Source organism: Lates calcarifer, linkage group LG15 (genome assembly GCF_001640805.2).
Source record: "Lates calcarifer isolate ASB-BC8 linkage group LG15, TLL_Latcal_v3, whole genome shotgun sequence".
Lineage (NCBI taxonomy): Eukaryota > Metazoa > Chordata > Actinopteri > Centropomidae > Lates > Lates calcarifer.
In genome coordinates, this window is record NC_066847.1 from 28,641,441 (window position 1) to 28,653,508 (window position 12,068).

The 12,068-nt window shown below is 39.8% G+C and overlaps 1 long non-coding RNA gene across 2 annotated transcripts in view; it reads right to left on the minus strand.

Moving 5' to 3' along the window:
* Positions 1-11,277, minus strand: part of LOC108887925 (uncharacterized) — a 62,271-nt gene extending 50,994 nt beyond the window's left edge. Inside the window, exons 1-3 of one of the 2 annotated variants that reach the window (XR_001961716.2) lie at positions 10,704-11,277; positions 10,525-10,605; positions 538-2,075 (exon numbers count right to left, since the gene is read on the minus strand). This is a non-coding gene — a long non-coding RNA (uncharacterized LOC108887925). Of the gene's footprint in view, positions 1-537; positions 2,076-10,524; positions 10,606-10,703 lie in introns of those variants that run through there. The other variant, XR_001961715.2, reaches the window with a different exon arrangement.
* Positions 11,278-12,068: the final 791 nt, after the last annotated feature.

Here is a 12,068-nt window from a genome sequence, read left to right on the forward strand (position 1 = left end):
TAGTTACAGTGCAATCAACCCTATATGTTGTCATACCAGTGTAAGACTCTAACTGATTCATGCATACTGGTGGGTAAACCATATGCCACCAGTTGCTGATGACACTGACAAGTGTGTGTGTGTGTGTGTGTGTGCACGCGCCTCTGTATGTAGATTCCTCCAAAGTGAGATCACATGGCTGGCAGTCTGGGTCCAGACAGTAGGAAGTGAAAGTGCTACTCCAGCCACAACACAGGTCAGATCTCAAACACGGTTTTCCGCTGTACAGTGGAAATCACTCTTCTCGTTTTACTCACAAAAACTGACAGAGATATCTGAAGACCAAGGACAGAGGATGAGCCTCAGGTTTTAATGATGTAACAAGAAGACAACGGAAGCAATTCAAAACTCTGAACATTCTTTTTTAGTTCAAGTTTAGAAATGACAATAAGAGAGTTTCATAATGTAACAATCAGTTATAAGAATAACTAACATATACAAAAACAAATACCAAAAATCTTCAAAATAAAAAATTTAAAAGTAGTAATCTTCTCATTGAACTGTTTCAGGCATTACTCTATAGTAAGTCAAGTATATTTTTCATTAATGAATTGATACAGCAGGCGATCAATGTATTTATAAAATGATGTTTTAATTGGAAAGAATAATAAAACCCAATGTGAAACCAATGTCAGCATTTGTTAGGGAATAAAGATAAAGTTGTTCTCGTTGAACGTGATTGTGTTATCAAAATACAAGAGCTTGACGCTGTGCTCACTATTGCATTTGAAGCCCTGATTTTTTATTTATTTATTTTTTTCCAGCAGTTTAATGAACTGAACCTTGGAAGTGTTTTGGGGGAGAAAAAAAAGAACGAAAAAGAAACACACTACGGGTTACTCAGTTTGACTTTATTTTGTCATTGTGTCTGACATCAAGGGAGGGAGAGAAGGGCAAACTTGTGAGGTTTGACAAAGACAGCGGCAGATGTGGAAGTGTGAAAAATAAAACGAAAGCGGGGATAGCTATTTGTGTGCAATGAAGAAAGACATAAAAAACAGCCTCGCACTGAGATAGTTGCTCTAAATGAAATACCTGGAGATTGCATGTTGCTTTGCATTTGCAGGGGTATTCAATTTTAATTAGGGTTTTGGAGACATCTTTTATCAGACTGTCACTAATGTCTCTCTCTTTCTCCCACCCCCCTCCTTTCTCAAACACACGCACATACCAACACATACACACCCTCATCCTACCACTCTAAAATGCAAATACACAGCCACAAGAAGAAAAAAAATAGACCAAAAAAATTAAGATTTTACAACAATTTGTCTGATGCACACATTATCAAATAAAAGCAATGAATTGGGGACAAAACCATTGTCACATTTCATTTTAGAGAAAAAACCATTACCTCTACTTTTTAATTGCATTTTCTTTGGGGCAAAGGTGATAATTAATTTTGCTCAGGGAGGCACACATGAACCAGTAACAAGAACATACAAAAATGTTAAATAGTATTCTTGCCTTCAGTCCTGGAATAACTATTTAAATTCTAACATGGCAACTCTATAAAAGCATATTGCGGGACAGAGAAAGAAGCAAATGACACATCATATTCTGCTCCATTGTCCGCAAACAAAGAAGCTATTTTTCTTTTTATCTTAAATGTCATGAATTAGAATTAAGAGCACACAAAAAGTATCACTGCATATTTTCCCATCTACTTCTTATATAATTTAGTTTAATAAACTGACATAAATTTCATTCCACAAATATAAAAACAATGGGGTTTATCCTGCACTATTTTCCCTTGATATTCCCAGAAAAAATTGAAAAAATATAACTATTAAATACAAATACGTAAAAAAAACATGCTAAGGTGCATACTTTTTCAAAACAGTGTCTTTCAAGATAGCCGTAAAACACAGGCAACTTCTGGTGATAAAATGTCCTCTTCCACCTTTGTTTCTGTCTGCGTGTGGTGTGGTGTGGTGGTTAGCCTGTCTCCCTCTCTTCATTCCTGGCCCTCTTCCATTGTTAGTCGCCTTGTTTATTGGCTGGAGCAGCCTTGGCGTACTGGACATCATCTGAAACTACAAACGACAGGATGCAATAAGCTGGAGAATAGCAGCAATCTGAGGAAAGTTCTCCATTCACCAGAGCTCCCTAACTCTCTGTCTTCTTATCCTGGGCAGAAAATAAAAAAATCAATACGGGCTCACAGGGCTTGATAAAAGTGCTGGACAGGGAGAGAAGCAACACTGGATATAGTAAATTAAAGTGATCAAAATTTTCCAGTTGACTCAGCCCACGGCCTACATAAACTAACAACCCTGTCTCCACAACTGTCCGTCATCCTCCTCCACCCACCATCTTCGTTCTCGCCTTCAACTTTATTTCAGTCTTTCCATTTCAGTCTGCTCATTGTTTTTCAAATGTTTTTATTCATTTTTTTTTCAATTACAGCTAATTTATAATATGTAACATGTAAAATGTCACATATCAATCAAAGTGACAATGTAATTGTTACATTCTCCAGTCAAGTTGTGGAAAGCAAATGGTAAAGCTATTTTGCCCCCTTTCCACCTAAGCTGGTGACCTGTGCTTGAGCCAAACTCAACTCCAACTCAAAACCAATTCAACAAATTACTCCATGTGGAGATTCAATAGTTTGCCAGACAAGACTTAAACTGTAGTATTCATGCTACATTTTGCTCACTGACCTGCTCAAAGGTAAAGATGCCGTATCAAACAATGACCTTATCCCTGCCAAAATACCTAAACCAGCTACACAGGAATTGACATCATCCCCTTATAAAGATGATATGGCAAAAAAAAAAAAAAAAAAAATGGTCTATTTACACATTCAACCCACACAAATAACATTAGCATTAATTTGGCATCATGGAATTGTCAATCTCCCACATGTATATTAAATATCCACTCTCCTGTTAGCTCTGTTGTCTCCACTGACTTTTGGGGGAAATGTTAACCTCTTAAGCTGCTAAATGCACCACAATATTCACCAGCTTGCTGCTAACTTTGTCCATTATATATTTGATGCTGAGTAGCTAGTGTGCAGTTGCTTTTTTTAATCTAAACAGGATTGATGAGAGCCATAAGACTCAACCAAAAAAGTTTAATTGCTCTATGGCTTCATCATTACAAGTACTCCTGCTACAAGTAGTCACTGTTAATATAAAACAGTGCAGCTTTAATTAGGCTATCTGTAATGGAGGCATATTACAACTTGGTAGCCAAGACAACTGGTAGCCTCACTCTCACACCAGAGGTATTGCTAATGTTAGTGCTCTTCAAAATTAAGCCCATAAATCTAGTTGCCCCTCATGAAAATTAGTGTGCTGCCTTTCCACTGTCCCCCTTTCTGAAAGGAATAAAAATCTTGGATCTTTTATTGAATCTACCTTTCCACTTAAAGTATGCCATAGTTCTTTGATGTCTTTAGTGCTGTAAAGCAATGCAGCTGATTTCCCATCAAATCTGGCCTTGTAGCACAGAATGTAAAATAAATAATCCTCCTTTCTTTACGTTAACCATGCTAACAATGCCTCAAAAGTATAGTTGTGGTCTAATGATATACAGTAATTTGTGAAAGTTAGAAAGTCTTTACATTCTGCTGAGAGGACAAGTTTAAACTCTTCCTCACATGAAAGATAATGACAGCCTATGTGCTGCAATACATGCCCTACTCTATTAGAAGTGTGTCCGACCACACATACACTAATTCAATTACAGTAATGCCGACAGCAGCTAACTCACTTTGCTAACACACCCTGTGCCAGCCCTGCACAGGGCCCCCTTGGCACCTTGTCCACCTAACAGTAAGAAGGGATTAATAGGGATTGGCCAATCCAGTCTCATGGTGTGTGAGCTTTACCACAGAGCTAAGCTGATATGCCAGCTCAACACTGATCACGGCAACTTGATGGTTGTGCTGTACTGAGTGAGAAAATGCTTCCTTCCTGTTCGTATCACAGACTTCCTTTTATATCAAGATTATGATGTTGGTTTAGGGTTTTCAGGGGATTTCCACTGAAATTTACTGACATCTCTCACATAATTTGAACTCATTACTCTGTATTGTTGGTAGCTGGAGCATCAGCTACATCTACATCTACATCTGTCTTCCTCTCCGTGCCAATGTGACAGTGGGTGTGTGTGGCAGGGATCAGCTTAAAAGAAACACCAACCACTTGGGCCAGCACTTACTGTGGCCTAATATCCTGCTGACCCAGGTTAGACAGCAGACAGCCTTGAGACACTTAGATCCAACTGTAACCCTGAGCAACACGCACATGTCCTGTTAGCTCACATCACAGCTTGACTTTCCAGGGACTAGGGACCCACCATGGCCTTCAGCCAGAAGCCTGCACAGCCTTTCAGTCTCCTCTTAAACGGTGTGTATGGTGCAACATAATACTACTGTAGGAACTGCATAAGTAATAGTGTGGGACAAGATTTCCTTGATTATGACAGACATGCGAGAAGAGGCAGAGGTATAGTGACATCTTAATCAGCTTCATTTCACATCATGTATGGTTACTTACACACTAATTTAGCACAGTGCTCAATTAAATAAATAAATAATTTCTATATGTGTGGGGTTTTTTTTTATCTAAGCAAGACAGGTCAAGTCAACAGATTATAAATTAAATGCCCTAGTTCAAAGGAGGATTAACACAGAATCCTGTTTATCAATGTATCCTATTAATCTTGTGTTAGCCATGAGGAACCTAATGGTCAAACTCTGCCTGTCTGTTTCTATATTTATCTATTTTAATCTGTTTATAAAGCAAAAGGATTCCAATTACAAATGCCACAAGAGTCAATCCAATTGAAAAACAGTTGGCATCCTATGTTGAACACTTAAGGAAAGATTACAGGACCATTGCGTGCATATTTGAGATGCAATGACTTAAATGCATCACTCTGAAAGTATTGGCCTAAGTGTTTCTGTCAGAGTTGCACAACAGCCGATTAATTGCAGGTCTTTACCGTATGTTGCAGAGAGGTTCAAGGAATCAACTATAAATCCACTAAACCTACAGAAACCTGTAACCATGCAGGAGTGTGAAGATTAGGATTACCACATTTAGGATTAAGACAAGATAGCAAAACACAGTGTTTTCTGTTGCACTGTCTAATAAACCTACAACAGTTTAAAAATCATAGACATATTCCAAAAGGCTCTGATCAATATGAGCTTTCTTTCTCACTTGTAATCCAAGACATGATGCTAGTCTGTGATCTTGTGTATGCACAGTTTGCAGCAGGTGCTACTGAAGCTTAGTTTATCCCCACAAAGCATGATCGATGAGTACATCACCATGTAAACACACACATCCATACCTCCCGTATGCACTGCACACACACACACACACATACACACACACACCATGCTTGATTTTGAAGGGTCCTTAATCACAACTAAGCAATTGACTGATCAATGACAGATATGAGGAACAACTGTGGAATGCTAAGAGAACCACATTCGCTTTTATCAGTTTCTTTATTTTAGCCCATTTTTATCACAGATTATATTTCTCTCAGTGTTAACAGGCTCCAAGCCTTGCCGAGGTATTAATTAAAATCTAAATACTAAATATTGATTGATACGTTATCAGGGCGTAGCAGTTGGTCCACAGGCTATTGATCCAGCCAGTGATTTATTATCATATTTAAGAAAAATCATTTCGCGTCATTATACGAGGTAATGGATTTTTAGCAAAGGGTGTAACTCTTTCTTTCTTTTTTTGTATCACGTTTGTTATGTGGAAGGTGGAGCGGATTTCTCAATTGCATGCGGAGATCACTGATATCCTTGGTACTGCACCCTCTTGAGCACCCCCACACCCTCACACCCCCAAGCCCTGCCTGGCCTATGAGGGGCTAAAGCTTGTATAAGAGAACGATCCCCACTCTTGTCATTGGGAATAATGGGTATTGGGATTACCTCTTTAATCACAACAAAGATTAACAGATGGTATGAGAACAGTTATTAGCAAACATCTTGCACTCATCAAATCAATAAGATGATTTGTAATCAGGCTGTCGGTGCGAGTGAAAAGGGAGCCGGGGCCGTTCCCAGTGAAAGACCCTGGCAATCAGAGGCTACTGTGTAGCAATTACCTCTCCACAAAATAGGTGTTCTTCCTCCACTGGCTGGCAGTCCTCCAAAACACAAGCCAGACTGATAGCAACATAGGGCATTAACACGGCAAAACACAAAACACTGCATGGGTAACCTTGTATTTGATCAGGTGTTAGGTTGCTCTGAGATTTCATTTCACTTTGTGCCTTTTAATTTGGTGGATCTCGTCATGTACTTCAGGGAAAAAATCTAAATGTTTACACATGCTGTCTCTCACTACAAAAGACCGTATAGCTCATTAGCGGGTTACCATAAATAAGTCAGAGAAGGGACAAAGAAGGTAGGAAGAGCATAGAAACTATATTGAGGAGGGTTCCCTGTGCAAATATTTCTCCCTGGAGACAGAGACAGAGAGAGAAAGAGAAAGGCTGAAGGACTGCAGACACACTGGTGTACCCAGTACTGTAAACGGAAGAACATAAAAAAAAAAAATCTGTGCATCTGTGCACAGCAAGCAAGCCCTTTATTTCTTCATGTTAATAAGCTTTATTATTCATGTAAGTGATGTTGTTGTTACAATAATTCCACTTTATCCTGGCAATTCCTCACACATAACCACACAAAAATCCATCTGGAGAGTACTATCTGTGATTTTGAGTCATATTGCATACAGGTAAATGTGAGATTCTGAAAAAAAAAAAAACAAAACAAAAAAAAACTTATGGTGTCGTTCATTAATTTTTGACTTTGTTTAAAAATCTGTGTGTTATTATTTTATTATCACATTCTTGTCTATTTCAAACATTCCAGCATATTTTCATCCATTCTATTTTGCTTACTGAGGCAAAAAGAGCAAAAGCAGGCCTAAAAAAAACCTGATCATGAACAAACCAATCACCTGTTTTATTAATGATTCAGCAAGAAAAGAGTAAAAGTCAGAGTTGATCTTTCTGTGTCATTTCGGGGAAGCACAGTACTGTTTTTACACCTTCTCAGCTTCAACACTGGTTCCCGATGACAGGTATCAGTTTGACTCTAACTGCTATTTTTAAAGCTCGTAGGTCTTTTGCAATCAACCTAACTTTGCTAATACTGTGGGCACTGTTGGATCAAACCGATGCTAGTGAGATGTTGCATTTGTTAAACCTTGGATGGCTTGAAATGTCTGAGGAACCTTGTAAATGCTGAATATAATTCTCTTAATCTTTTGTTTTCTGTTTTTTTTCCCCTCATTTTAGATTGCATTAAGGACACTCACACAGGCATGTCCCTTTGCTTGCACAAACACTCTCGTCTAATGGCAGTCTAATCACCACAAAGGACTTGCAACAGTAGCTGCTTAACATACATTTACCACTATACTAACCTTCAAAAGCTTTAAATCGTAATGCAACATACGCAGTCTATCTATGTCCCCTCTCTTACACACACACATGGAAACACACACACACACCTCAGTAAGACAGTGTAGATATGCACTCACCAGGATTAAGCAAGGCAAATGGTGCCAAAACAATGACAATATGAAGTAACTGATGCTGTTTAAAAATTCAAAGGCTTCTATTGAACAGACAATGTGGCACACATATCACTGGGCCCCAGATCCCTGCAGCCCACTGGTCTGGCTGCTGGCTGCTCTCATGCACATGCATAGTCTCTCTCTCTACCCCCCTCCACCCCCCACCCCCCTGCAAGACATTAGGAGTGTGACACATTTACGCAAATACTACCGACAGTTACGCTGGCAGAGAAGATCACAGCACAGTTATACACCTAAAATTACTCTAATGCACATTTGACCCATTTTTGCCACTAGGACATATAACACAGAGAGACAAACACACACACAGCGGAACTAAAAATCACCTAGCTGCAGCCAGAGACACATAGGCACCCCTCCTCTTGCACACACACACACCCACACGCGCACACCCACAGTCACTTGTCGAGTGGCTAATATCTTTCCAAGGTCAAACCTGACAAGGAATTCCAATGAGATTAAGTGTCATCAGTGCGGCTTTAGCCCTTTTCTGCTCATTGTTCTTGGAAATGGCATTAGAGCCGCAGATGACCAAGGCCTTGGAGCAGTAAAACCTCTTTCCTTCCTGTGTGGTGGGCCGAGTTGATATGTGAGGTCGGCTATTTGATACAGGCCCTTCAAACCAAACATCAAAATGTAATAAGGTTCACACATATATCTATATCAGGAAGGTTGTTGGTCTGCAAGTGTTGGAGTTTTATTAAATATCAGATATCAGTTGACCGTGTTATTCAGTTGCAACTGCGACAGCATTTTACTTGATCTGCCTTCACATGTTTAAAATTGTTTTTATTGGTTAGTTTGAGTTTCTCTGCTAAAGATTAAGCAGGTTGCCCTTTATTCAAGAGCAGCTAAGGCTAAAATATTTTTAGTATTATGGGATTCAGTTTGAAGTTTTAGGTTTTCAGCAGAAACAAAATTTCAGACTATAAAAGCAATAACTGGGGTTAAATGTGGATTTGGTGTAGATACAGTAAATTCAACACTTACTGTACAAGTGCTTTAATCATATGCATGCAAATCTTCACATATTTCCCTCTATAAGGCATTGTTTCAGTCTGGCAGATTATCTGAGTAAGTTTTGTTTGTAGACTCTTGTAGCGGAGCAGCAGCCTTGTCAGCGTGTCAGCCAGCATTTGGTGCGCTGCCTTTCACACTGAATTTGACACATAGTCCTTTGGTGGCAGCAATGAGCATTTTGTCATCTCCTCTTGAGTGCCAACTCGATGTCCAATTACACCCCAGCTACTAATTTAATTACAGTAGCAGAAGAAATGGGTTGATTCAATTCATTTCAATTAAGCCTGATTGGACCAGTCAGATCAAATTTCACTCATCTCAGGTACGAGCCGCCTGTCACATTTTATCTCAGCCTGCCTCATTTGGGGTGAGATAAGCAGGTCGTAATATGATAACTGAAAATTTATGGATGAGTTCACTGAAGCCTGATGTAAAAACAGTTCACGGATCAGACTGATCCAAATGCCTCCTAATCTCAGAGTCTGTGACAAATGTGGGAGTAAAACACTCCACTTTCAGAGCAGGATCACAGCCAGTTGCCACTTAGTAGAGTCCCAGCTACAATAGTCATTATTTATGCATGATGTCCACGATTATGTATCAAATTGTGTGTGTGTGCATGTGTGTGTGTTTGATATATCCAACTAATGGATGTGTAGTGCGGAGCAAAGATAGAAAACGTGTCAAAAAACACCCCTCTTACATCATGTCATTCAGACACTCTGTTCCTGTAGTTTCACTCAATGTTTAATAGTACTACACACTTCCTCTTGTTTTACCAACACTTTACTGAAAAGACCCCGAACACAAGACACAACAAACAGCACATGCCAACATTATCTTGACAACTCGATATTTTCAATTCTAAAATAATGCTTTCTCATGTAAAAATCCCAAAGTCACTGCAAGCATATTATGATAACGGACTGACACAAGATAATGAAGTTACACTCTAAACATTCCAACACTGAAATTACCTTTAAGACACTAAACTAACAAGTAACACATGCCACCATAATCTTTATAAAAACTATGTATAAATTATAACTGTGTAATATTAAGACAAACCCTCAAAGTCACTGAAGGAACACAAAGAAATATTATAGTGATATTATAAGAATTGATTAGTACAGAATAAAAAATGCCTGGCCGCTTTTAAGTCACTATAAAGTACCACTAATATTGTGATGCAAATAGTGATGTGGTGCCATGGAAGATATTAAAAAAACAAGAATTGCTCATTAGTCTTACATTTAAAAATTATATGAATATTAAAATAATTGCATAGTAATATTAAAAGGTATCAGTATTGCAACAGGTACAGTGTGTGGCTTTGGGATATTCTACAGCCACACGCAGAAGATAAAACAATGCAAATAAGAGCAAATATGTCCAATATAAAATCAGCATTGAGTCTTAGAATCTTAGTACGTGTCCTTACAAGAATATTTGAAAGCATTGCGGTTGATCTTCACTTCACTTCACACACTATAATCTATAATCTTCCAATAGCAGAAAAAAAGTTCCATCTCGTCTCTGATTGGTGCAGATCGAATCCTCAGCAGTATGCCATAGGCTGCCATAGGCTGCTACAGTAGCCTGCGGTGTGTGTAAATGCGTCCTGGCACCAGTTGCGGCGGCGCAAAGACGTCTGATTGGACACTGACGCAAGGTACGCAATATTTCAGACTGCGCAGCTTTAGCGGTCTAATCACATGGTTTAGAATCTAGACAACATATAGGCTATAGAAATGCCATGTTTAGATCCTCCTATTTAAATATATTTCATGTGTAACTTTAAGGCTGAGACTCTTCTTCTCTAGCTGTAGCTCAATAATAATAATAATTTCTAACTGCGAGCGTCATTTACCTCTTGGTGTCTTCCCCTCGGTCCGGCCTCCCTTCACGGTATCCGCAGTGAAAGACAGATAACCTCACGGCAGACTGCAGACTGTGAGAGAGGAGGAGAGGAGTTCTTACACAAGTCAAGCCGAAGCAGTTGGTGATGCAGAGAGGGCCAGTAAAGAAGCCAAGTAGCCTTTTTCTTACCTTGCGACACAGATCCAGAGGGGGTAAAATGGGTAAAAATGGTTGTTTGGGTGATTATACGTTTCTTCTCCTCTCCCACCCTCCCTCCTTCCTCCCTCTATCCCTGGTAAACCCCCCACCTCCCCTCACTGCCACCCCCTCTCCTCGCCTCCTCCACCAGCAGTGCTCTCCCCTCTCTCGGTGAATAGAGAGAGTGGCCCAGTTGTTACAGCCTCTATGGGGCTTCCAGCTATGCAGCAAAACCGCCCGTCCTGTAAGGTTCAAAGATACCTCTGAGGCGCATCCGGCATCAGCCGTATCATAAAACAAACACACATTTTTACCTCTCCACTCCAGTCAATTAAATGGCTATTAATCCAAATTCATAGTGATTTTGATAGTTCCAAAGGGGGTAGACCCTTTTCCCCCTCTTCTATCAGTTATAAAAAATTCTGTGATTTGTATGGAGACAGAAGTGCAGGCTATGTTTGGCCTAAATTCAGACAGACAACCTTTGATTTCTGTAAGTCAAAAATGTTCACACCAAATTAATTATTTTTTCCCAGAAGTCCAAGCTGTTGGGCAATCCTGATCTTACTGGATCTCCCTCCCTCTCTCTCTTTCCTTCACCCCCCTCCCTCCCTCTCTCTCTCTCTCTCTCTCTCTCTCTCTCTCTCTCTCTGTATGTGTGTGTGTGTGTGTGTGTGTAGTGTAGTGTATACCGGATTAAATGGCACCTCGTCTTAAATGGCACCTTGCCTCGTTTCCCCTCTCCTTTCATCATCAGCAAAATAAAGATTAGGCCAACAGAGGAGATTGTAACGGCTCGCCTTTAGAGGCGCAGGGATCTTCATTCCTCCGCCTTTGTGATGATATTGATGATGATGATGGCCAAGTGGACAGTTTGATTTTTGTGTGGCGAGCTAGTTATAAAGAATCAATATTATATCAAGGGGGTAACTTTGGTGATAAAGGACTTCAGCCACTCTGGCTATTCATCATAAGTCTGTAGCAAGCAGATAGGTCAAAAGAAATTATATTGCTCTAAAGAGTGTGTCTCCTTATCTCTCAGTACCAGGGGAGTGGAGGACACGCCGATCGATACAGTAGCTGCCGTATACTCCCTGCAATTATCAATAGCTGATTTTGTCTTCCTGGGGCTGCATCTATTAATACCAGATAATAACAGCCTTTTGGACATAACTTCTAAGGGGGTGATGGAAAAAGAAGGAGAGGAAGAAAGAAAAAAAGGAAAGTTTGCTCACAGGACGACCTTGTTGTCAACAGATTTGTCTCTCATATGAGATGGACACAGGGGAATAGACAAGTCAAACAGACAAGAGGGAGAGGGAGAGGGAGGGGGGAGCTCACCCCTTTACCCCTTAC